Source organism: Galeopterus variegatus, unplaced genomic scaffold (assembly GCF_000696425.1).
Source record: "Galeopterus variegatus unplaced genomic scaffold, G_variegatus-3.0.2 Scaffold29, whole genome shotgun sequence".
Taxonomy (NCBI): Eukaryota; Metazoa; Chordata; class Mammalia; order Dermoptera; family Cynocephalidae; genus Galeopterus; species Galeopterus variegatus.
The window spans coordinates 523,142-549,392 of record NW_007726140.1 but is presented as its reverse complement, the minus strand read 5'-3'; the positions used below and the strand labels follow the sequence as shown (position 1 = coordinate 549,392).

Below are 26,251 nucleotides of genomic sequence, written 5' to 3'. Positions count from 1 at the left end.
AGACCAATTGGACTTGGTAGATATCTACAGAACATTCCATCCAACAACCTCAGAATATTCATTCTTCTCATCAGCACATGGATCATTCTCCAGGATAGATCACATATTAGGTCACAAATCAAGTCTCAACAAATTCAAAAAAATTGTTAATGACATATGGGTCCAAGAAGAAATCAAACAGGAAATCAAAAATTTTATTGAAACTAATGAAAACAATGATACATCATACCAAAACCTGTGGGATACTGCAAAGGCAGTACTAAGGGGGAAATTTATTGCATTAAATGCTTACTTCAGAAGAATGGAAAGATGGCAAGTGAACAACCTAACACTTCACCTTAAAGAACTAGAAAAACAAGAACAGTCCAAACCCAAAGTTAGCAGACAGAAAGAGATCATTAAGATCAGAGCAGAAATTAATGAAACTGAAACCCAAAAAACAATACAAAAGATCAATGAACCAAAAAGTTGGGTTTTTGAAAAGATAAATTGACAAACCATTAGCATGGCTAACTAAAAAAAGAAGAGGGAAGATCCAAATAACACAAATTAGATTAATATCCAGAATATACAAGGAACTGAAACAACTTTACAACAAAAAAACAAGTAACCCAATTAAAAAATGGGCAAAAGAGCTAAATAGGCATTTCTCAAAGGAAAATATACAAATGGCCAAGAGACATATGAAAAAATGTTCAACATCACTCAGCATTTGGGAAATGAAAATCAAAACCACACTGAGATACCATCTCACCCCAGTTAGGATGGCTAATATCCAAAAGACTGAATGATAAATGCTGGCTAGGTTGCAGAAAAAAGGGAACTCTCATACATTGTTGGTGGGACTGCAAAATGGTGCAGCCTCTATGGAAAATGGTATGGAGGTTCCTCAAACAATTGCAGATAGATCTGCCATATGACCCAGCTATCCCACTGCTGGGAATATACCCAGAGGAATGGAAATCATCAAGTGGAAGGTATACCTGTTCCCCAATGTTCATTGCAGCACTCTTCACAATAGCTAAGAATTGGAACCAGCCCAAATGTCCATCATCAGGTGAGTGGATACAGAAAACGTGGTATATCTACACAATGGAATTCTACTCTGCTATAAAAAAGAATGAAATACTGCCATTTGCAACAGCATGGATGGATCTAGGGAGAATAATATTAAGTGAAACGAGTCAGGCACAGAAAGAGAAATATCACGTTCTCACTTATTTGTGGGAGCTAAAAACAAATAAATAAATACACATGGATCTAGGGAGAATAATATTAAGTGAAACGAGTCAGGCACAGAAAGAGAAATATCACGTTCTCACTTATTTGTGGGAGCTAAAAACAAATAAATAAATACACAAACAACCGGGGGTTGGGGGAGGGAAGAAGATACAACAATAACAATTCCTTGAAGTTGATAGACAAGCAAACAGAAAGGAGATTGTTGGGAGGGAGGGGGGAAAGGGAGGAGGGAGGGAGGGAGGTTTCGGTAATGGGCCACAATGATCAACCGCATTGTATATTGACAAAATAAAATAAAACTAAAAAAAAAAAAACACAAAAGAAAGAAACAAAGAAAATATTCAGACAAATTGTTCTTCACAATCTAAAGAAAGTTAAAAAAAAAAAAAAGGCCTTGGGAAGGGGCAAGTCAAAGAAGACATACAAGAGATAAAAACAAAAAAGAGAGATTATAAGACAACAGAAGATAAAAAATGAGCTGGTACAGTTCAAGAAATAGAAGACAAAATGAAAGTAATGCAAAAGGAGTATGATATTAGAAGTAACAAGATGTTAAATAAACATGAATAAAAACCAGGCCAGAAGCAGGGAGGACAGGCCTAAGAAGCCTCATAAAAAGAGATGAAAAAGAACAAAAATACAAAAATAACCAGAAAGAAGATGCTAGATACGTACGACAAAAGAGATCTAACTTCACATTATTGGGGTTCCTAAAGAACAAAATCAGAGAAAAATGTTCAAAGATATCATAGAAAAGCAATCACTCCTAAAATTAAGATGTGAATCTGCAAATCAAAAGAGCAGACCATGCCCCAGAAAAAATTAATGGTAAAATTACTGAACCTCAGAGAAAAAAAAACTCACCACACAGGCTCTGAAAGGTAGTAGCGTCATTCACAGCATGGAATCTAGAACCAGATTCCACATTATCATGAGGAAAAAACAAGTCACCTAGGAGGGGAAAAGTCAAGCTGGCATCAGTTTTAAGGCTGGCCAAGGTTTCTTTCAGTACACAGGTAACACATATTCTCAAATATGCAAGAATTCAAGAACATAATACTGAGAAACCCTTTCTTGAAAAATCGGTCACAATATACATGCAAGAAATGGAAAAGTGTTACAAAACAACTGCTTGGTAAGCTCTGAAACCATTCAAAAGAGAATGGCCAAACAACCACTGGAATTACTGGTAACAGAACAGAAAGTTCAAGTTAAAGATCTTAACAACACATGGGCCGGCCCAGTGGCGCACTGGATAGTGCGCCGCTTGGGAAGCGCGGCGGCGCTCCCGTCCGAGGGTTCGGATCCCACATACGGACCGGCTCCCGCTCACTGGCTGAGCGAGGCGCGGGAGCAACACCGAGGCTTGCAATCCCGTTGCCGGTCCCCGGTCCGGTACGGGGGCAACACTGAGGGCTGCGATCCATTGCCGGACACGGAAAAAAAAAAAAAAAAAAAAAAAAAAAAGATCTTAACAACATAAACCAGAGCAGAGCAGAGAAGAAAGGTGGGAGGAAACGCAAATGCACCCCCCATTTTTTTTCTTCTTTCACAGCAACCTTATAGACAAGGTAAAATTAAAACATTCTGCCAAAAAAAAAAATCATAATGACCCAAACATCAGTGTTCCATACTTGATTTGAAGTTCAGCAATCCCTTCAGTTTTATATTTTCTCTCTCTCCTGTTACATTTAAATTAAATTAAATGTTTTTAAAAGTTAAAAATACCATGTGTGGTATGATTCTATCTTTATAAAAGACTTTCAAGCCATCCTTCCATCCACCTAAAAATTCAGAGGCGATTAGAATGAAGTTGACCAAATATAACCACCATTATTTCTAAATTATAAAACATAGGGTGACTTAATTAGTCTCTACTTTTCTATGTGTTTTAATTTTTAAATAATAAGTCTGCATCATTTTCAGAAAGCCGATATGTCAGGACGTTAAACTGAAATTTTGAATGAGGCAAAAATGAATAAATGCTACATAACAAAATGTACAATTTACAAAGGAAATAGGTGAAAAACATTTCGGTAACTGTAGTACTATGATCAGTCCAAAGATACAAAAAGGGGTAGAATGTTGAGAGGGATTTTATGAGGATTCTTTCAGAGGAAGTTTGATGGAGCCTCTTTCCTCCTTCTCTCTAGGAAGAAGGTGTCTATCCCTTTAGCTCAAGGAGTGGGAACTTCAACCACCCACCTTGGGAGAGGGACTCACGTGTGCTCCATGCACTAAGGTAGACCACAAACATGCCCCCAACCAGCTTGGGAACCACTATAAAATGCAATGGGGAAGTCACTGCACCTACCAGCAGTGGGAGTGTTGCACAGGCCAGACAAGGGCAGTATGGATAAGAGCCAGCACTGAGACACTGTAAATCTTGCCAAAGAAAGCACCTGGGCGGGTAAGAGGACAACCACAGAAGCACTACTTCTATGCAAGGGACCTCAGAAGAGCTTGGGCAAAGGGGGGCGTAGTAAGCCAAAGAAGAATCACCTAAATCAAGGAAGCTGGAGTTGGAAGGACCCAGTAGGGATCTTCGGAAGAACCTAGGAAAATGTGCATTAGATATCTAGAGTACTAAGCCACCCAGCTAATGTAGGACCACTGTATTCCTTTACTGTCCTTGCCCCACTCTTCAGCCTTGGCAGGGACCTAAGTGGTAGACAGCCAGCTCAGGGGAAAAGGATAGTGGGGGGTGGGGGGAACAGTCACACAACACCACCCTTTCCTATCACCGGGTCTTTCATCCAGAGGCAGAAGATCACCTCCACTGAACACAATTTTAAAGACAGTGGGAGGAAAAAGTCATGTTTGACTTACATCCCACAGGACACTAGTTCAACATATTGGTTACACATTCAATATCACCAAATCATAGGCAGAAATGTATGGGGGAATGGGGGAGGAATGGGGAAACAGCCAGGTGCACATGTACCTACAAGGTTTCTTTTTTACACTGTAAATCAATTACACTAATAAAACCACATCAACAAAGCAGAGTAGGGAAATAATTAGGACTGACAACTATATAGTCTAAGCAGACCAATTAGGATAGTATTAAAAAGCAGTCAGCATGGAATCTAGGCTAGGTAAGGAGAGAAGTAAGGATGTCAGAGGGATACGTCACAATGAAAAGGTGGTAAGGTCAATGGATTAAGACTTAGAAGACCTAGTGGAGTCAAAGAACTATGGAGTTGGGGGAGCAGAGGGAGTCAGCCGAAATGTAGGAATAGCAGGGTAAGAGAAATGCTTAAAATTGAGATTATGGAAGTTCAGTCAATAAAATGTGTTTGAATCCAAAACCCAGCCAGGCCACTTATTACTTATGTTTCCTCATGCTATAGGATTGTTATGAGCACTAAATAAAGTAAAACCTAAGCAGCTACCCAACACCTGGCACATAATAAGCACTCAGAGTCACACCATTAATGCAAAGGGCAGCTGATGAGTGCATGAACTAGAAACATCAGAGGGGTGAGGGGGAAAAACAACTAAGCTATCAGAGTAGAACCACACACATTTTAAAGTGAGCATTACTTAGTATATTAGTCCGTATTGTGTTGCTATAACAGAAATACCTGAGACTGGGAATTTATAAAGAACAGAGGTTTATTTGGCTTACAATTCTGGGACAGCTGCATCTGGCACTGACCTCAGGCTGCTTATACTCATGGCAGAAAGCAGCAGGCAGCCAGTGGCGGGTACAGGCAGACCACATGGCAAGAGGAAGCAAGAGAGAGAGAGAGAGGGAGGAGGTGCCAGGGTCTTTTAACAATCAGCTCTTGCGGGAACCAATAGAGCGAGAACTCACTCGTTAATCTCTCCACCCCTGGGGGGAGTATTAATCCATTCATGAGGGATCCGCCCCCATGACTCAATCAGTTTCCAACACTGCCACATTGGGGATCACATTTCCACGAGTTTTGGAGGGGACAACACATCCAAACTCTGTCACTTAGCTTCAAATACAAGAATACTGCAGTATGAAGGAAATCCAAAACCGAGGGAAAAAGAAGAAAAAAAATCATTAGTAAATCATGAAACTATAGCACTAGTAGGATATTCCACTGAATTACTGACCAATTAACAAATATTTATTGAATCCCATGGAAATAGTTATTGAATCCTATACAAAGGGCAGTCTAATCATTTATTTCAATATCTATCTGCTAATAATGTATCATTCAGCACATAAGCAAAATTAGAACTAGATTGAAAGTAAAATAGATGGACTTTACTGATTGCTTGTATTTACAAAGAGGGGTGGGAGCTGAGGATGACCTGACCCAGGAGACTGTCCATACAGTGCTGAGAGGTCATGCTTCTGCCACATGATGGGGAGGGAGAATATACTCTGTAGCCATGGAAGAGACCAAAACTATATGGTTAACACGGGAGAAACATCCTGGCTTGATTATGACCTCACCAGGGGTTCTCAAGCTATTCTAGTCTGAGAATAAGTTTTAACTTTGAAAAATTATCCAACTCCGCACAAGATCAGATGTATACTTTCAATATCCACTGTAACTCAAAATTACTTGAAAGCATTAATGAACCACAATAGCTTTTAATCACTGCATATTTTTTATAATCATTACACTATCCGCATGTTTGAAAAGGAGGAGGACATACATACGTTGAAACTTTGGGGGCACACAGGGATTCAGAAGCCCTTGTTTCTGTGGCTCCTATGGTTGCCTAGCATGGGAGCTAGAAACCACAGTTGTAACTGATTGAGCTGACAGGACCATGAATCTTTTAAAATTCATATTCCTCAGCCTAAAATTGCAGAATCCGTAGCATAGCAAGGAAAAAAAAAAAAAATACTGAAGTTGAAAAACAGGTTGGGAGGGATTCTAACAAGATACAAAACCAAACTCAAGCTTCATCAAATTACTGATCAAGCAGCAAATATGCATTAAATGCATATTGTATGCATAGTAATGATCATTCACTGTAATCGTATTTAAGCATCAACACACCAATTATGTAATTTTTCAAACACAGAGCTAAAGAGAATGCAAGATACCCAACTCTTGGACAACCAGGGTTTGAAAATGAAAGTTTACCCAGTGGTAAAGATGCTTACCCAGTTTAGAAGGATGCCAACTACAGAAAATAAAAATTAAATATTAATTATTTTTTAATTTTTCAAGGCTGCTTTTAGGCTTCATACAACCAAATCAAATATGGCATGACATAGTCTGTAAAACTGAAACTTTTTTTTTTTTTTTCCGTTTTGTCTTTTTTCATGTCTGGCAATGGATAGCAACCCTCAGTGTCGCGCCCATACTGGACCGGGACCGGCAACGGGATCGCAACCCTCGGTGTCGCGCCCGCACCTCGCTCAGCCAGTGAGCGGGAACCGGTCTGTATGTGGGATCCAAACCCTCGGCGGGAGCGCCTCTGCGCTCTCAAGCGGCGCACTGTAGCAGTGCGCCACCGGGCCGGCCCAAAACTGAAACTTTTTGAAATCAAACAGTCCTCAGTTCAAATATCAGATCTGCCATGTGAACTGGGGTGACTTACTTAAAGTCTCTAAGCTTCAGGGGGTTTTTCTGGTTTTGTTTTTGGTAAAATATGGGTAACAATGTCTACTTCACTCAGTTAGTATAAGAAACAATTAAGAATGTATGCCAGATGCCTTTGCAATGCCTGGCAATCAATTAAAAATTGCTTGGGAAAGAAGGGAACTCAGTATTGTCTGTGAGCCTCAGGAAAATCTACATGAGGCTGAAGACCATATCACACTGATATGTATACATTTTTCCTTTTTATGGGAGGCAGACTGAGTTAACAGATGACTACCTTAACCCAGCAAAGGCAGGGCAATAGGCCCCTTCCAAACACAGGCTGCAGAGGCAACAAGGGAAAAAGACCTGAAAGGTCTGCAGATCCCCTGATAAAAGCTCCTACACTGACATTTCTGATTGCTTTTTTATGTTCCTATTAATATTCAGAAGCTTTATTTTAGAAACCTAAACAATATGAAATAAGATTGTGATTAGATATAACCATGTGCTCACAATTTCTATATTAAGTGAAATGATGAAAAAAGTAGAATACTTCCCTTCCTCCCACACCTTAGTACAGCCAACTTATTATGCACAAAGAGATTCAACCCTAAAGCACAGAACACCCTTCTGTTGCACCCCGTACCCCCAATCTCCTACTGCCCATGGAGCTATGGCAGTTTAGGGATCCAGAGTGCTCCAGACAGTTGAAGATCCCACCTATGGACAGAGGCAGGGAGAATGCAGGCATTCTGCAGGGAATAAAGGGGAAGTGAAACCACTTGATGAGTCTCAGATTCTTGCTTCTTGCAATATCTATCCTTTTGCAAATAAAACAGTCTATGGCCTTGTCATGAGGACAGATGTCTCCCTAATTTTGAAAGGTTCTAAGACACAAGACTATGCAGATTAACGTAGTCATCAGATTAACTGTATCAAATAGGGTGACCATATGTCTCAGTGTCCCCAAGACAGTTCAGGTTTATGCCTGTTGTCCCAAATAAATATTTAATTGCATCTAGTGTTACTGATCTCAAAAGTATCCTGATTTAGGACATAAATTATATAATCATCCATATGTTAAATGATTTACCTAAAATGAAATGGAAAATCTATGATACAGCTGTGAAATGCAACCAAACTGACACAAACCTAGTCAACTTTTCTCCCTTACTATCACATACATACATCATTTACAAGCATTTCGAAAATGCACAATAAATCTCCCTAGACACAGTAAAACTAATATCAACAATCTAGGATTATAGCACACTGAAACTAAAAAATGCATTTAAAAGTCGCTCCACTGTAAGTCAATAATTTGTGTCAATAATCCATACAACCCCTACAGACCCTGCTCTTTTAGAAAGAAAATAACAATTCCAAATGCAATGTTAAATAATGTGCCTAATAACCAAGCACAATAACCTGCTAAAATGATAATCATTTCCATGCTTCCAGCATTATCCAGAAACATAAAATAAAAATATTCACTACCAAAGGTTCTTCACTTCAAATTATGAAAATAGTGACAAGAAAGCTGGTTTCAAGATAACAAAAAGTTCTTGGAGAATAAATCATAACACAAGAGAAAAAAAGTGTCCAAAATATGTATCACTTTTCAAAAGGAATTGGTGCAATGTTTGCTCAGTTTGCTAAGTGACTGCACTATTCCTATTCTATTTTCCACTGAAGCAAAGAAAATTAATGTCTAGTAATATGAAATCTAAACCTAAATCTTGCTAACAGGAAGTAATATAACTTGAAAAAATGGAATAGAATTTATGTTGTGGATAAACATCTCATTTTACCTAAAATTGTTGGTGGTGATGGGACAGGAAGATAGAAGATACAGAAATCTAACAATTGCAGGCTTATTTCATTTCATTCATTCATTCAACAAAAGTTTGCTAAGCACCTCCTAGGCACTACACCTACACTGATGAACAAAACAGACATATGCTCCTGCCCTCACAGAATTCACATTCTGGTGGGAGAAATCAACATTAAACCAATAACCTACCATTATACAGACATATAATTTTAAAATATAGGGCTGGCCAGTTAGCTCAGTTGGTTAGAGTGTGGTGCTGATAACACCAAGGTCCAGGGTTCAATCCCTGTACTGGCCAACTGCAAAAAAAAAAGTTTAGGTAAAGAATAAGATGTTCTAGGGCCGGCCCGGTGGCACACTGAAGAGTGCGCCGCTTGGGAGCGCAGCGGCGCTCCCGCTGAGGGTTCAGATCCCATGTGGAGACTGGTTCCCGCTCACTGGCTGAGCGCGGTGCGGGCGCAACACTGAGGGTTGCGATCCCATTGCCGGTCCCCGGTACGGGTGTGACACCGAGGGTTGCGATCCTGTTACCGGTCAGTAAAAAAGACAAAAAGAAAAAAAAAAAAAAGAATAAGATGTCTTAAAAAATAACAATAAAACCAGGAGGGCACAATTTAAATTGGGGTCAGAAACACCTCACTGAAGAAGTGACATTTAAGCTGAGTAGTTACGGATCAAGTGAATAGAATCAGAGAATATTGATTGATTATTCAAGAGAGGGACCCTCATCTACACATCCTTAATTAGAAAAAAGGTCAGCCTGTGTGTACACATAACAGATTTCTGTTAAGAAAAAAAAAAAAATGAAAATATCCCAAAGCTTCACAAGTAGAAAAGAAAAATAACTTTAAGTTAACAAGTATAATAAATGCCAAATAAAGACTTTTGGCAAGGCTGAAAGAGGGAAACTCTATTTTATTTTTGGCACTATATCAAGATATGTTGAGCTGCAAGTAACTGAAAACCCAAATAATTGTGGCTTAAATTAGAAAGACCTTTGTTGTTAACTAAACAAGAAGTCTAAAGGGATCCAGTTCCAGGTTTCATTCAGCTGCTCAAAAAAGCCAAGGTTTAGGTTGGAATCTCTTGTATTCTCTCGGCCTTTCCGTCATGCTTTTCTCTGCAGGGTTGCAAGATGGCTGCTGAGCTTCAAGCATTAGACATACTAGTATCCCAAGCAAGAGGGAAGAAGAGAGGGCATAAACAAGCCCTCCTTTGTAAATACCTATCTTTTAATAGAAAGCAAAATATTTCCCAGAAACCTCCCAGCAACTTCCCCTTGTCTCATTAACCAGATCTGTGTCTTGTGGCTACCCCTGTCTATAAGATCCAAGTATCTGGTAAAGAGAGAATGGAATCACCATGATTGCCAAAGACCATTATAATTCATTTCCAGCAATGAGGCACGTGGCCACCCAAACAAAATCAGGGTTCTGATGGCCAGGAAGAAGTATGGTTGATGGGGAAGCCAACTAACACTATCTGCCAAAGTCACCCAATAATTTTAATAGATGAATTATTTAGAGCTTATGTGATTGACTGACTCATTTAACCACTGGTATTTATTGATCATCTATGTGCAAAGCTAGATGCAAAGTGTGGGGAACAATGGTAATCAAAAACAAAGTCCTTGTTCTCATGGAATATACAGCCTGATATCAGTGAAAAATATTAATTGAATAATCACATAGGAAGTGTATAACTCTGGCAAGACTGCTCTAATGTATTTTGTTGCCTTTCACAAAAAACAATTTCCCTTTCTCTTGGTAACTACCTTGATTTCCTTGTGTGTTCTCCAATAGCTACATACCTATCCCCCAACTTTCTCACAGCCAATGTACCTTGAGGGCAGCTGCCCCCACCCTTGTCTCTAGGTGTTACACAGGTGGCTTAAGCCTAAAATAACCATGATCCTCCCCCTGGCCTCAGAGATTGGTTCAGAGATGGATGAGCACATGACTCAATGAGGGCCAATGGGGTGAACAGAAAGGACTGCTGTGCATTCCTGGTCCAAAAAGCTCTCTCACTCTTTGAAGTTCTGGAAAGAAGTATCCCAAAATTGCTGGCAGCCTTCCACAACCAAGAGAGGACGCCTGCCCCAGGATGAAGTTGACAATGGAGAAGACAATTTTAAGAAAAAAAACAAAACCAGATCTTTGACTACATCACTCAAACCCACCAACCCTAAAGCCCATCTGGCCTCTGAACTCTCAAGTCACAGGAGACAATAAATCTACTATGTTGGTTTAGATCAATTTGACTTGGGTTCCCTGTTAACTTGCAACATTCACTCTCAGCTGAAAAGCAGTTCACAATACTAAGGGAGCTTAAAAGAGGAATATCTGCTCAAGTCAGAGAAGCGAGCTTTCAATAAGTATATCTTAAACTGAGATCCGAAGAATTAGGAAGGAAAGGAAGAACAGCCAAGGCAGCTGGATCAGCATTGGCAAAGGCCTCGAGGATAGAGGAGAAAGATGTAAGTACTAAAGAAATAAAAACAGCAAGTGAAAAAGAATAAGATATGATATGGGGCTGGAGAAGTGGGTAGAATCTATACTCCTCAGGGCCTTATAGGCTGCATTAGGGAGTTCAGACTTTATCCTAGCATAGAAATTACTGTCTACAGTGTGGTGACATTCATTCACATAAACATTTTCAAGATAACAGAAAAGGATTTTTTAGGAAACCCCATAACTCAGCAGCCATGGAATCTCCTCTACAAGGTTCTTAACAAAGGGGCATTTAGACTCAGCTTGGAACAGTTCTAGTGAACCACACTCATGTCCTGAAATTTATTAATCTAGGATAGTTTACTTGCAGGCTTTAAAAAGTAGGGCATAAAGGAGATTCTTTGAAGATTGGGCCTCTGCAAATGAAAGCTGTGCCATAATTACTGTCATACCCAGCTCTCACAGCACCCAGAAGTCAAGAGTGTGAATGGGGTTCCTAATGGGACTTAAACTTATAAATGGTCAGGCACATGCCCTTGTTTTGAACTGCTCAAAGATTTTAAAAAGATAATGTCCTTACCTCAAAATGTCAAGGAGGTAAGGAAGTACGTTGCCTGCTAAACTTTCTTCTATTTCATGACTTCTCCATTTTACCTTCCCCTGCATTCCAGAACTCCAGGAATTGTTAAAAAAATAATTCTCTCAATAAACTTCTCTTCATAAACTGAAGCTAACTCTGTTTTACTGTAATATAACTACAATCCATTTCATACAAGCTAGGCTTTTATTACTCTTAAATATTATTAGTTACTCAAGCTTACAATTACACATACACACTACAAGTTTGCCAAGCTGAATTGCTTCATTTGTGCTCAGCAAGTAAATTTTTAAAGTTACTAAACTAAAAACTTATAAAATATTAATTCATGTAAAAGTAAAGTATTCACTACAATGGCAAAGAAATTATGAATTCTCTGTATAGCTTCTCTTGTATAATATCAAAGGTATATCATCCTTCTGAGAGATCAGCTATCGCCACAAAACTCAGAGTTACACATCTTAAGACAATGACCTAGTATTTCTCCAGTGATTAGCAAAATATAGGCTGTTTTTTTTAAACAAAGAGTCAGCACTGCAAATCTTAAATGTTTTCTGTTAAGAACCAACCGATTTGGACAAACAAGAAATGGCAGCTATTATTCCCCATTCAAAGAAGTCAATCAGAACTTCAAATTTGTCTTTAAATAAATAACTAAAATGAGATATAGGGAAAGTGCCCAGCAAAGTTCCTAGGAGAGAAAATAAACTCTAAATAAATAATATCTATTGTTATTATCACATGTAGCTTGTTTTGAGTAACAAATCATTCTAAAGTATCTGGACTGTATGAAAACATTATTCCTAAAACAGTTATTCCTCATAAGTAGTAAGAAAAAAAGAATCAAGGTGATCTGTAAAAGAATGATACCGTAAATCACATTGTGAAAGAATCCTACATTGATGGGAGTTTATAGAGAAAAAGATAGTTTCTTTCCTTTAGAAAGAGAAAAATTAATGCGTTAAAAAAAAAAATCCTCTTGAACTAAGTGACATTTGATGATATACTTTACACAAAATCAATTACCAATGTTATTGTTGCTGCCCAAAGGAAGGGAACCCTTAGCTTCCAATCAATGAAGCTACAACATCTAGGTGCAAACCGTCATTGCTTTCTAAATTTCTCAAAACAGAGAACAGATTTTCACAAGTATATTTGAAAAGAGCTTCTACAGAAATGTGAGTCTCAGAGAATCCCCAAAGAATAAATGTCTCACACACACATACACATAAATAGATAACCTAAACAAGGCACTAAGTCTTTTCATAGACATGTTAATAGAAGAAAATGTAAATGTATCCTAAAAGACTAAAAAGCTAGCATAAAAATCAACATTTGAGATTCCCTGAATATTTATAATATTTTCTATAAAAACAAGTTAGCTTTTATAACTAAATGAGAATCCAACCAAATTAAAATTCACTTATGACTAAATTTTACCTGTTACCCAAGAAAAATTAATAAGCTTTTCCAGTTCCTGAAACTGGCACTGAAAACCGTATGTGAAGCACTTTAGCATGACAGCTAGACAAATCACACCTAGGCCAAATCCCAGCCTAGCCATTTCCTAGCTGTCTGGCCCTGGCTGAACACCCTCACCTCTCAACTTCCCTTTCCTTAAATGGAGATAACAGCTTTCGTATCAGGTTGTGGAAGGCTGAACTAAGATCATAAAAAGACTCAGCTCAGTTGGTGCCTGACATATATGAGAGCTGATCTCCCTGTACTCACTCTCATGCACTCTCCAGCTCTGGTCAGAGCCCTCTCCAGCTGTTCCTCACCAAAGGAAAGATGCTCCCCTTTCCAAGGTAAAGGGTAAAGCTTCCTCCCGCAGTATCCATTTTACCGCCACATCCACACACCCAAATTCTCTAATACCTTTCAAGGCCCAGTTCAAACCTAAATCTTCTCAAGCCCAATGCAAACATTACCTCTGCCATAAAGTCCCTTAAGTCCTGCAGATCGATGTTTCTCAATCCTGGCTGTATCCAATCATCTGGGGAATTAAAAATAAAAAAAATGTTCCTGGGCCGGCCCGGTGGCGCACTGGATAGTGCGCCACTTGGGAAGCGCAGCGGCGCTCCCGCCCGAGGGTTCGGATCCCACATATAGACCGGTTCCCGCTCACTGGCTGAGCGAGGCGCGGGAGCGGCGCCGAGGGCTGCGATCCCGTTGCCGGTCCCCGGTCCGGTGCGGGGGCAACACTGAGGGTTGCGATCCGTTGCCGGACACGGAAAAAGACAAAAAGACAAAAAAAAAAAAAATGTTCCTGAAGCCTGGGCCTCAACTATGCTGTTGGCCTGAGATGTGGCATCTCCTTGCACCAAGACCTAGTGCTTCAGCAGTACCTCCCTGATACTTTGTACGTCCTATCCCATATTTTAATTACATGCAAATGTATTTAAACTATAAACTCCTGGAAAAGAGGATCTGTGTTTGATTTTAGCCCTCAAGTTATCACAAGAACAGTAACTTGAACTATATAGGCTGGTCAGCTATCTGTTTAATGCACAGATAAATAAATAAAATTTCAGTGCTCCTGGAATAGAGTATAGGATTCAAAATCATTGTTCAAAACAAAAGCCTATCAACACTTGGTTCACTAATCTCCATTCCAGTAGTTCAAGCTGTTACATTTTACTTTACTTATATGACTTAGCCAATATGTAAGAGACGAATTGAGTATTCCTCAAAGAGAGGAAGCATCACTAAAATAAAACTGTATAGGGCCAACCACTTCTGTCTGATAGATGGTCCCTCCCTTCTCATCCCCCACCACTCCAAACCACTTACAGTTCCCTCATGCCTCCATGCTCTAAATATTCATGGCAATCTCTAACTTATCATATTCTTCATCTGGCTCTTACTGCTCATTCTGGAAGTATCTTCTATGATGAAAAGCTTTCCTTTAGGTCAAAGTCGTGGCTGAATATCCTAGCATTTGGTAATACTACACTTTTCATAGCACCTGTCAAAAAAGACAACATTGATTTACCTACTCCCCTAATGGTTTCTGGGGGTGAGGGCTCTCAACACTGTAACTACATCATCTTATATAATGTATGGCACTTATTAAATGTTTAACAAATGTTGAAGGCATGAATGAATGGATGGTCATCTGTACAAATATGTGAGTTGATAAGGTCTCTTCGAGTTTCATATTCTTTCAGAATAAAGGATCAATAAAAACAAATTAAAAGTATGTATAATATTTAGATCCCTATACAAAGTAGAATAATTTCTAAACATCATGAATTGCTTCTTCTATATGAGGTTTTCTTTACACATCATTTTAATATTTAAGCTTAAAGACAGTACATTGTTCTTATATTGCTTATTATAGTTAGAGAAATTCCTCTTCACAAAGCACTAAGTACTCATTGACAATCTTAATTTTAGGGGTTTTTTTGTTTTGTTTTTTGCCATCTGGCTGGTACAGGAATCGAACCCTGGGCCTTGGTGTTATCAGCACCCCACTCTAACCAACTGAGCTAACTAGCTGGCCCCTACAACACTAACTTTAACACAAGGTAATACGTGATTTTATATAGGTAAAGAACCATATATAGATAGTTGGTAACTATGGATAAGTGAACGTGAAGGAAATTTTTACATTTTGAGGCCTACACGGTAGTAGATGGATACCCCCAAGTTTATAGCTTTTATCTAAGAAAAAAATCTCAGCCCAGAATGGAATGCATATTAAATAGGACATATGAGTAAAGTTCATTCTCAGCTTCTGACCCAATTCTACATACAATCTCAATTAGTTACTCTTTTAAAATAGTCATCTCCACGATGAAGATGTGCAGAAATGGAGATGTGGCTTTAGAATGTGATTATTTTTTATTACCCTTCAAGGGAATGATATCCAACACACTAAAAATTCATTTCAAATAAAATAAGGTATTTGTGAGAAGACTTAGCTTAGAATTAAAAGGGAAGCTATCACTTTCCTAACTTCAATCATTCCATGTGCTAACAGATAACTAAGCTACCCAAACAATTTAAACCTTACATATTTATCTGGAAAGTTTTACTTGATTACAACAAAGTTGTACATTAATTATATAATTAATGATTAAACTACTTTATAAATAGGCATAAACAACTGTATACAGGAATTATTCTCACTTCACTGTCAAGATAAAGCAAAATGCTGTATAATAAAATAATCCCCACAATTTTTTAAATGTACTTATTTATTAAGAATATTCATGGGCTACAAAGGTAATTGTCACCCCTCCTGCCCATGATGTGAGGGTCAGATTCATACTGGGGGCATACCCATCACCAGAAATTACTTTTGTACTCCATATCCCCACCCAATCCCACTATTTTTTAAAAAGCCAGAATAATTTCGATGTTTTTCCTTTTCACTCTGGTAGATAGCTTTCTCTATATGTAACTTGCATTAATGTTGTAGTTTTCCCAGGTCCCACGTATCATTTTATATCACCACTCAACAGTGTAACATAATTAAGAGAAAATAGCCCTGGGTCTTACTCTATAACAATGATCAATTCCCTTGGTATTGGATCCATTAAAAAATGCCAAAGGAGGGCCAGCCCGGTGGCCCACTGCTACAGTGCGCCGCTTGGGAGCGTGGCGGCGCTCCCGCCAAGGGTTCGGATCCCACATACAGACTGGCCGCTCACGGGCTGAGCGAGGTGCGGGCGCAACACTGAGGGTTGCGATCCCGTTGCCGGTCCCGGTCAGGTACGGGCGCGACACTGAGGGTTGCGATCCGTTGCCGGTCACTAAAAAAGACAAAAAAGGAAAAAAAAAATGCCAAAGGAAAAACTCAAAATATTAAAAGCCCTTTCGATACTAAACCTGAGGCAAGACTTGCCCAATGACCTGATCAACACACAAGAGTGACAGAAGTTCTGCTACCCTGTAGAAAAGTCTATTTTGAGACTCGTAAATGTGTATAAGACCTTAAAGAAATCAGACGAGAAGCTTAAAAACTTTAATGAAAGCATTTCCCTACAATGCCTTTTCTTAAATGCCATTGCATCATGACTAATAAGTATATCTGGGGTGACACTAGGTTGCAAGTACACTAACGTATGGTAGTAAGGTCAAAGAGGTGTTTGCTGCCCTTGAAGTTCCTAAAAATACGATATTTCTTCGATATAGAGAAAGTGTAGTTTCAAAACCGGATATACTAAAACCAATGAGAGCACGACGTGACTCAGTGGTTGGAGAAAGATGGATATTAATGCAAACTTGCTTTTTACGTATAAAGTTACTCGCTGTATTTGGGGGCAAAAAGTTGTAGCTCTTCCTAATGTTGATCACGTAAAGCAAGATTCCAAAAATCAGAGAAGTGCTTTGCAAACACAGTAACTAGAACTGGTTGAGGCTTCCCTGAGCACAGTCCCAGTTCAAGGACCAGAACGAACAACTTTAATCCACCAGTTGAACAAGGTGATTCAGAAAAGTTCAAGTCTTCTCAGAAAAGCCACAGGAGAAAACTTGCTCAGCGTCTTGCCTTGGGTCTGAAATGACCCCAACAAATTCCCTAAAGCCCTAAAGGCCCCCAATTAAACCACCAACATCTACAGCCCAGGCTGCCCCGCCTTTTTTCGCACTTATTAGATTACAAAATTCTGGAAACTCTTGACTCAAAAGCAAAAACATATCCCGGAAATGGGAAAAATCCACGGCCGAGTGCAAACTCCCCGCCTCACCAACCCTCCGCATCGCATCCCCAGGCTGCAGCGAGGCCGGCACTCACCCACCGCTCGCCCGGGAAACCGAGACCCAGGGTGTTGCAGTCAGGAGCGCGGCAGACTCGCTCGCTCACAAGGGCAAGGATCTTAAACCCCCACCTCAGAGGCACCCCGCACACTGGGCGCTGCCATCTTGACAAAAGGCGGGCCCTTCCTCGGAGGTCCCTGACCCGGTCTCCCTGAGCAGAGCCGGAGCGCCAGAAAGTCCCTGGTCTGTCACCTCCACGACCCCTCACGCCACGTCCCCCAACCCACGAACGCCTAGAAACTCCGACCCGCCGACGGGGCTCGGCCGAAGTAACGTGACCCTCGAAATCTCGCACAGCCCCTCGGGCCAACAACAGTTTCTTCATCAGTCATCCTTTCAAGTAAAAATGATGTTCCATGAAAAAAAAGTGACCTGTTGAGCTCATATCTCAATCAATTGAACAATTGCTTTTCCTTGAGATAGCCATTATATTTCACTATGCAGAAATACTTTATATGCACTTCAATTTCTCCAAATACTTTTTTTTTTTTTGGTGGCTGGCGTGTATGTCATCAAAGAGACTATTAAGAATACTTGTACACAGGGTCAAGCTTTAGTATAATTAATAAATTTTACTGCTTCATCAAGGACATTCTTAAGTGAAACTGGGTTTTTTTTAAACTACAAGTTTATGATCATGAAGAATATAATGACTAATCATACTGTCTTGTTTTATGTCAAAGCCCCAGCAGTTTTACTCATCTTTGCATTTGCAGCTTTAATGTGGAGGTCAACACAATAAAAAAGGAAGACATTTTAGGATTATTACAAAAATTGTCTTAACCTGAAGGGATCTCACTGGCTACATTTTGAGAATTGCTGATATAGAAAGCCATGATGGAGAAATATGGGACCAGCTGGTGTTATAATAATTAAGACTTAGGGAATTTCCAAAAAAAATATTTAGCTAAGATTTATTGAGTGCTTACTATGTTATCGGCACTGTTCTAAGCACTGAGGATACATTGGTCTACAAAACAGAAATTTCCAAAAATTATTTAGCTAATATTTATCCTTGTCCCGATGGAGTTTACATACTAATGAAAATGAGTTAATTGAGAAGGGAGATTTGTATAAATTTGAGCTGTGGAGTAACTTAAGACAAATGGTTAACAAAGTTCTCCCCACCGTGACTCTTATTTGGGGTTCAAACAAACAATAAATTAGCTAAATCTTTTATTTCATCAGAAGTCAGTTATAGTTGTTTTGCATAATAAACCACAAGTGAATAGCTGTGAATCTTTTCAAACTGTTTTGTGTTCATGTCTATATCCACTACAAACTGTCTTATCTAGATTTCAGGATGCAATATTGCTTACATTTTTATTTATTCCCTTTTACTTTTCATTTTTTCCTTGAGACTGAGAGAATAACTTCTAACGGAAGATTAACTGGAGACATAGGGATTACAGAGACAAGCAAGCCATCAGCCTTACCAGGGTTCTAACATGGTAAAGGTTTTATAGAACTTGCTGATAACCTCAGGCCATAAGTGTCTCCCATTGTCAGCTGGGGCTGTTTGTCGGTGTTATTCTCTTCTCTACACAGCCAAGGTCTCTTTCAGATTCAGTTACAGTCGTGAACTCAGGTCTCTACTAACTTCTCTCTTCTCTGCTGTCAAAATCTAGAGAAATGACATCCACAAATAGAAAATCACACGTGATTTTAGCCAAGGTTCTGGGAAGACTCATTAGCAAGAAAAAGCTTCAGAGAGAAAATCGTGTCACTGAGTTGAAACCCATTGCCAAATTGATTCCATCTAAATTGATTTGTCCTGTCCAGGTGGTGTAACTTGTTGACTATTTCCATGAACAAGTTAACAATTTTAAAGTTGATTCAAAAGGGTGTGGTTGACAATGGCAAATGAGCTGAGCTTCTGAGGAGTAAGAATCTCTGTTCTCAATTACATTAAACTTACCCATTGAAGTAATTCCACTAAACTCTATGGGCCTCTGCTTTCTCATCTAATAAAATGGAACCATAAACATTTCCAACAAATATTACAGAGTTTTAAAATGGAAGAATATAATGGAAAGTATGTTGTATATATGAAATTTTTAAATGTTTAAAAATAATAATCACTGGAATAAAGAAGCACTGTAAAGTTGAGTATTTCTAGAAACAGCCATTACTCTTAGAAGTAAATGTTGATCATTAAATTTATCTTTCCATTTTAAGTTCTCTTTTACTATCTTATCCTCCAATGAGAGAAATAATACATTTCACTCAGCGTAGGGGAAAAAAAGTATTTTTCAATCCTTCCCTAAGTGAAAGAAGCACTTCTATTCTCCCCTTTATTCTTTTTTCCCTAAGCACCCATACTTAGAAAGTAGCAAGTACTCTAGCCATACAGAACTTTCTTCCAGAACATACAAAAAACATGTTCTTTTGTGCTTCTGTGTTTTTGTGCCTTTTGTATTCCCTGACCGTAATTCCTTTCTTCCTCTTTCTCTTCTGAATAATTCCTACTCATCCGTAAAAACCCAGCCAAAGGTCATTTTCTTTGTGAAGTCTTTCCTAACTCCTCAAGACAAAACTAATAGAACCTCCTCTCTCTTCTCATTACATTGTGTACAATTTTTTTTTTACAGATAAATACTGAATAGTTATGCCATCATTTATTACATTTTGGCATAATCCTTCTCCAGAATGTGAGCTCATTAAAGGCATTGATCATGTCTTCCTCCTGCCCTGTGTACCCAGAGCAGTTCCAGCCACATAACTGGTGCATAAAAATGAATGAAACTGTGAATCTACCTTTCCAGCTAAGCCTGCTTTACTCATGGATATGTGAAGATGGAGACAGCTCTGTGCTGTCTTCGCTCTGACCTGTCACTGTCTATGTGATCTCTATGTGACTTTCATGTAGATCCAGTCCATCCCCACCTAACTGCTTGCCCTGGCACTGCAGAGAATATCTTAACTGTACCTCAGACAGTGTTATCTATGGCATTTTAAAATAAGATGTAATTTAGCACTTAAGAACAGCATATAAGAAAGCAAGTCACTCATGTAAAATGAAAGGTGAATTTCTTTGTACTGACAAAATCTACATCAAAACCTGAGCATGAAGGGGAAAGGTTTTTTAATTTTTTTTTCTGTTGTTTTTTAAAGAATATTCCCACAGAAGGCTTCAATTATAGACATCAGCTCCCAACTTTTAATGAAATATATTTGAATCTCTTATACCTTTTTGCTATTGCTTGACAATACCAAAAATAACACAAGTTATTTAAAATCTACAGAACAGTTCCTACTATTTTAGTGAAGGAAAAGGAAAAACACAAAACAAACATAAAAATTTTGTTATGGCTCATTGACTACAGGATTACATCCAATATTTCTGGATTGTTTTCCTCAGTAAGTCCCCCAACATTTTATGTCAGGGGTAGGCAAACTTGTTCTGTAAAGGAGCAGATAGTAAATATTTTAGAGTTTGTAGACCAAGAGGCAAAATTAAGGATATTATGAATGTACTTATATTTTTAAAAAAACATTTCCCCCAATTTTTAATTGACAAAATTAAAAACATAATAATTGAGAACAATTTTTTGTCATATGAGTCTACTAATCAGAAGAATGGAATTCTTTTTGGGGAAGAAAGGGAAGTAACTTTTCACTTAATTGGAGTTCAAAGTTCCCTATCATTAAAATTGATTGCAAATTTTATTTGTTAATGTTGATCTGTAATGAGATTTTGCCTGTTTCATCTTTGAAAATGTCTTTTCACACAGATAGATGATACATGTGGCATTCAAAATGCTGATAGCTGCATTACTGTGATTTATAGTAGCAGTGAGAGATGATAAGAGCACCATATACAGTCTGTCACATCTATTTAACTCTGCTGTTGTAGCACAAAATCATCCATTGAAAATAGATGAATGAGTGTGGCTGTGTTCCAATAAAACTTTATTTATGGAACTGAAATTTGAATTTCACAGAATTTTCACATGTCACAAAATATTATGATTCTTTTGATTTTTTCCAAACATTAAAAAAATGCAAAAGCTATTCTTAGCTCATGGATTGAACAAACTCTGCTAGTAGGCTGGATATGGCCCATCAGCTGTGGTTTGCTGACCCCTGCTCTATGGTATGCCGCTGTATTACACCCATGGCTACAGTCAACTTTGGTGGGGCTGATGGTAGAATGCTCAGGGGGAAAGAGACAGAGAGAAAAAAGGTGATCTATCCTAGTCCTTTCCACCAGGACCTCTCTTACCTGCCCTATTCTCAGACTTCTGCTCCCAAATTCCTATTCTCTTTCTCATATTCCACTATCTCCCAACTGGGTTTACTCAACACTCTGCAGTATAATGAATATGCTATTGCTGTCTGTCAGGCAAATCACTGATCCCTGACTCAATATTTCTATTGTTTCAAACCCTATCAACTCCACTGCCAGGCGTGCAAAGAGCCCTGAAAAATGACATCTAAGCCTCTCATAAGAAGTGTGTGTGTATGTGTGTGTGTGTCTGTCAGTGTGTGTTTTGGAAATGGATGAGTATAGACAAATGAGCATGAATATGAAACTGACGAGACCAATGGGTGTACATTAGAAGAAAACAGGAAACCACAGTTCTGTAGCTTTGAAGAAGAAAATCATGGTCTTTCACTGTGAACAGATGAGTATCAGTGCTTCTGTGTCTCCATATGATGATTAAAATGTTTGAATTTTCCTTTTGTATCTGTGGAAAAAGTGAGTATTTGTCAGTTTTCCCCCCATTAGAAAACTAATGAAAAGGGCCGGCCCAGTGGCGCACTGGAGAGTGCGCTGCTTGGGAGTGTGGCGGCGCTCCCGCCGAGGGTTCGGATCCCACGTGGAGACCGGATCCCACTCACTGGCTGAGTGCGGTGCGGGCACAACACCGAGGGTTGTGATCCCGTTGCCATCCCCGGTATGGGTGTGACACCGAGGGTTGCAATCCCGTTACTGGTCAGTAAAAAAGACAAAAAGGAAAAAAAAAAAAAAAGAAAACTGATGAAAAGACTGTAATTCTTCTCAGGGGAAAGGGGAGGTAACATTCACTTAATTGCAGTTCAAAGTTAGTATTCCGTAACATTGAAATTGATTGCAGGGCCAGCCCCGTGGCTCACTCGGGAGAGTGTGGCGCTGGTAGCGCCAAGGTCACGGATTCAGATCCTATGTAGGGATGGCTGGTGCACTCACTGGCTGAGCACGGTGCGGGCAACACTGTGCTGAGTTTTGTGATCCCCTTACTGGTCCAAAAAAAAAAAAAAATTGATTGCAAATTTCATTTGTTAAGGCTGATTTTACGTATTTCTAAGTTAGGAAAAAAAAAAAAAAACTAAAAGATTAGTTTACACGTATAAAAGTTAAATGAATTTTAGATATGCATATAAACTGCTAAATAGTTTAGGTCTAATAAACATGAAGTGCAATGGAAGAAGCCATAGTCAAGCAGAAGGAGAATATATTTTGTAGTCACATAACCCTGGTTCAAAATTCCATTTCTGTCTCTTGCCAATTAAATGACCTCCAGTAAGTTATTTAATCTCTCTAAGCATCATGTTTTCTTATCTGAATTCTCTCAAGGTAGGCATAATTACCTCCAGTTTATAGATGAGAAAACTATGTAACACACAGTCTCATAAGTGACACTCAAAAAGAACCGTTTTAATCATTATAAATAATGTACCTCATTAACGTGTTATATTAACTTTGTACTGATCATTGTTTGATAATAACAGCACATTAATCATGTATGCTAACATTGTTCTCCTAGAATTCCCCTTCATCCAACCCCTACATTTCCTACACTATCCTTCAATGACCCACTGAGAATGCTATCTCCTCTATAATGACTTTAAGTTACACTCAGACCAAAACAATGTCTCTCCTCTAAAGTATCAAGAGTTTGTGCCTTTTTGGTGGTACATATTGCCTATTCTCAATTATACCTACATTTATTCACATTATTCATGGGCTTGGAATCATAGAAGGTGGGAACTGCAAAGGACATAATATACCACATCACCTGATCTCCTTATGTTACACAGAGGCAAAGAGATATTGAAAGGTGAAATTAGGGCCGGCCCAGTGGCGCACTGCTACAGTGCGCCACTTGGGAGTGTGGTGGCACTCCCACCGAGGGTTCGGATCCCACATGCAGACCAGTTCCCGCTCACTGGCTGAGCGAGGTGTGGGCACAGCACTGAGGGTTGCGATCCTGTTGCCGGTCCCGGTCCGGTATGGGCGCGACACTGAGGGTTGCGATCCGTTGCCAGACAAGAAAAAAGACAAAAAGGAAAAAAAAAAAAAGAAAGGTGAAATTAATTGTCAAGAGTCACACAGAGCTTTAAGGACAACTCAGGTTTCTTGACACTAAATTTAATGCTTTTCCCACTACATTAGTTGTCTCCCACTTCCTAATTTTCTTCTATCTCCCCTGCCTTCTCTATGATCAGTTAACCAGTCTTTATGTGCCTTTCATTTCCTTTTAAATTCTACTCACAACAGTATAAACCATGGCTTATCAACCACAGACCTGGGACTATTATTTTTTTAATCTCCAAATTTGTCTTCTCATTGGAAGTCTCTGGTGCAAGTCACACTATAGAGTGCTGCCAGATTAACCTTCTGAAAATACCAACTGTCTTTCCGCTACTCAAAAAATATCCATTACTCCGTATTACACATAATACTTTCTGGAACTGGAAGCTCTCCACAGCCTGTACTTGCTTTGTTGTTGATCTTAAGTGCTAGGAAACTAACTTAGATAGAAGTGAAAAACTCAAAATTCTTATCATTTTCATTTCTTCTCCAGATGACTCCTCTGTCTCAGAGGAGTGATCTCTTTATCTGTTTTTGCTTATTTGATTCTCTTTGCTTTGAATGCTGTCTTTCATTTACATTTACTTAATAACCATCCATCCTTCTAGATCCAGCTTTAATTTCAGTTTATTAGTGAAGACTTTCCTGACTACCCCAGTTCATGGTAGTTACATCTGCTTTTGTCTTACAACATATATTATTAAGAGCATATTTTACTTTGTGTTATTTCCTGTTTTTCATGTATGCTCTGTGTGCAAAAAGATTTTAGAAAACTTGCAAGAAGGAACATAACTTGTATATATTTTTATCTCAGTATCAATTTATGTTTATTTAGCATAATAATTATATCTTCCTCTTGGTAAGTGAAAAAAAGTCTCAATAATATGAGACAACTGATTCCTACTTTGATTGATTCAATAGTATTTCCAATATCCAGATGTAAATTTTTTTTTTTTGATGACTTATTAGAACTCAATTTTATTAGATAACTTCCAGTACTGGTTTATTTACAATTAAGAATTAATTTTGTTTCCAAAATTACAGTCTTCAGGATCAAGTAAAATGTGTGTTTGAATGACTTCCATATTTCAGCAAGTTGTTGGCATCATGAAGCTATCAATTTGGTTTTCATAAATTTTGAATATAATAAACTGTCTATTCAGAAAGAAATGATAGAAACAATCAGCTTATGTGATATATAAAAAGGTTGTTATTTAGTGAGTAATTATGGCCTGAGTCACATTTGGCAAGAGAATTTGACTAGAAGAGTTCAATTGTAATATCCAGCCAGATTTAAATAAATAAAATCAGCTTTTACAATCTTGGTTAGATAGCCAAAAGTCTACACAGCTTACTTTTTCTCTTCATTGCATATCACATTGCATAGGAACTAAAATGAATTGATAAAATAGGATATAATTTAATGTAAATTTAACATGTGGGCTTTTTAGATGAAATACACAATGTTGATTTCAGATGCATGATATGGAACTAAATGTCCCTAATCTAAAAATAAAAAAGAACATTTTATAAAATTTTAAATGATTCCTTATATACTATTTTTTGTTTTAGAAGTAAATTCTATGGTATTGACATGTGAGTCAGTAATATTTTTCAACTGCCCATTCAAACGTAGAACACTAATATCAGAGTGATTCACTGCCAGGGAGTACATATTTTAATTCCATTCCCAGTATGGATATACTGTTTGGAAAATGTCATTTTAAAGCAGCACTCATGGGGGTCTCAGGTGAACACAAAGCTTTGTACATTTACATAAAGGTAAGCATCTGGGCCAGGGTAACAGAATACCATCTCCCCCTCCCTGCCACTAGACTCAAGATTTATGTCCAGGTTCAAAAGTCTTTTCTTCTGGGAATCTGGTAAGCCAGTTATGCCAAAGTATTTTCAATAAAGCATTTGGAAACACAGAAGAAAAAAGATGGAAATTGAAAATATTTTCTGCATAGAATATCCTTGTCATCATCAATCATAAATAAGAAAAATGTAATATAAAGTACCATTTTATTAAGTGTCACTCAGCATTCACAATTTCATCATTTTGGTAAACTGTAGTTTGGAGAGAGCACAGAGGGGCTGTTAGTCCCAGAATCAATGTGCATACTCAGAGCAGTACAGTGTGGAAGCTACAGAGAACCTGAGAAAGGAAGGTAAAAATACAGGAAAAATAAATAAATTCACATATAGAAAGCAAGCAACTCAACCACCTCAATCACTCTGGAAATGTTATTGCAATTCAAATAAATTACATTCTGCACACAGATAGCCTAAGGTTATTTGTTTACTTTGCTCTTCAACTTTGTGTGTCTGTGAGTATGTCTGTCTGTCTGTCTTTCTCTCTCTCTCTGTATGTATATATATAGGGACAGAGAGAGAAAGAGAGAGAGAGAACTACATCAAACAGAATTCTAATATACATACTTGAATAAAACAAGTGTTTGATTTATCTGTTATAGTAGGGAATAACATGAATCAAGAAAAAAGGATTAATGTAGCAGATACAATTCACCATGGAACATT

General features: G+C 38.4%; 1 protein-coding gene and 1 non-coding gene across 2 annotated transcripts in view; one reads left to right on the top strand and one right to left on the bottom strand.

Moving 5' to 3' along the window:
* FARS2 (phenylalanyl-tRNA synthetase 2, mitochondrial) overlaps positions 1 to 17,699 on the bottom strand; it is a 540,429-nt gene extending 522,730 nt beyond the window's left edge. The window contains exon 1 of the mRNA XM_008569891.1: positions 17,390 to 17,699. The gene's annotated coding sequence lies outside the window, so the exon portion shown is untranslated. The remainder of the gene's footprint in view (positions 1 to 17,389) is intronic.
* Positions 8,823 to 8,896, top strand: TRNAI-GAU. The gene has a single exon. It is a non-coding gene; the product is annotated as a tRNA-Ile (tRNA).
* Positions 17,700 to 26,251: the final 8,552 nt, after the last annotated feature.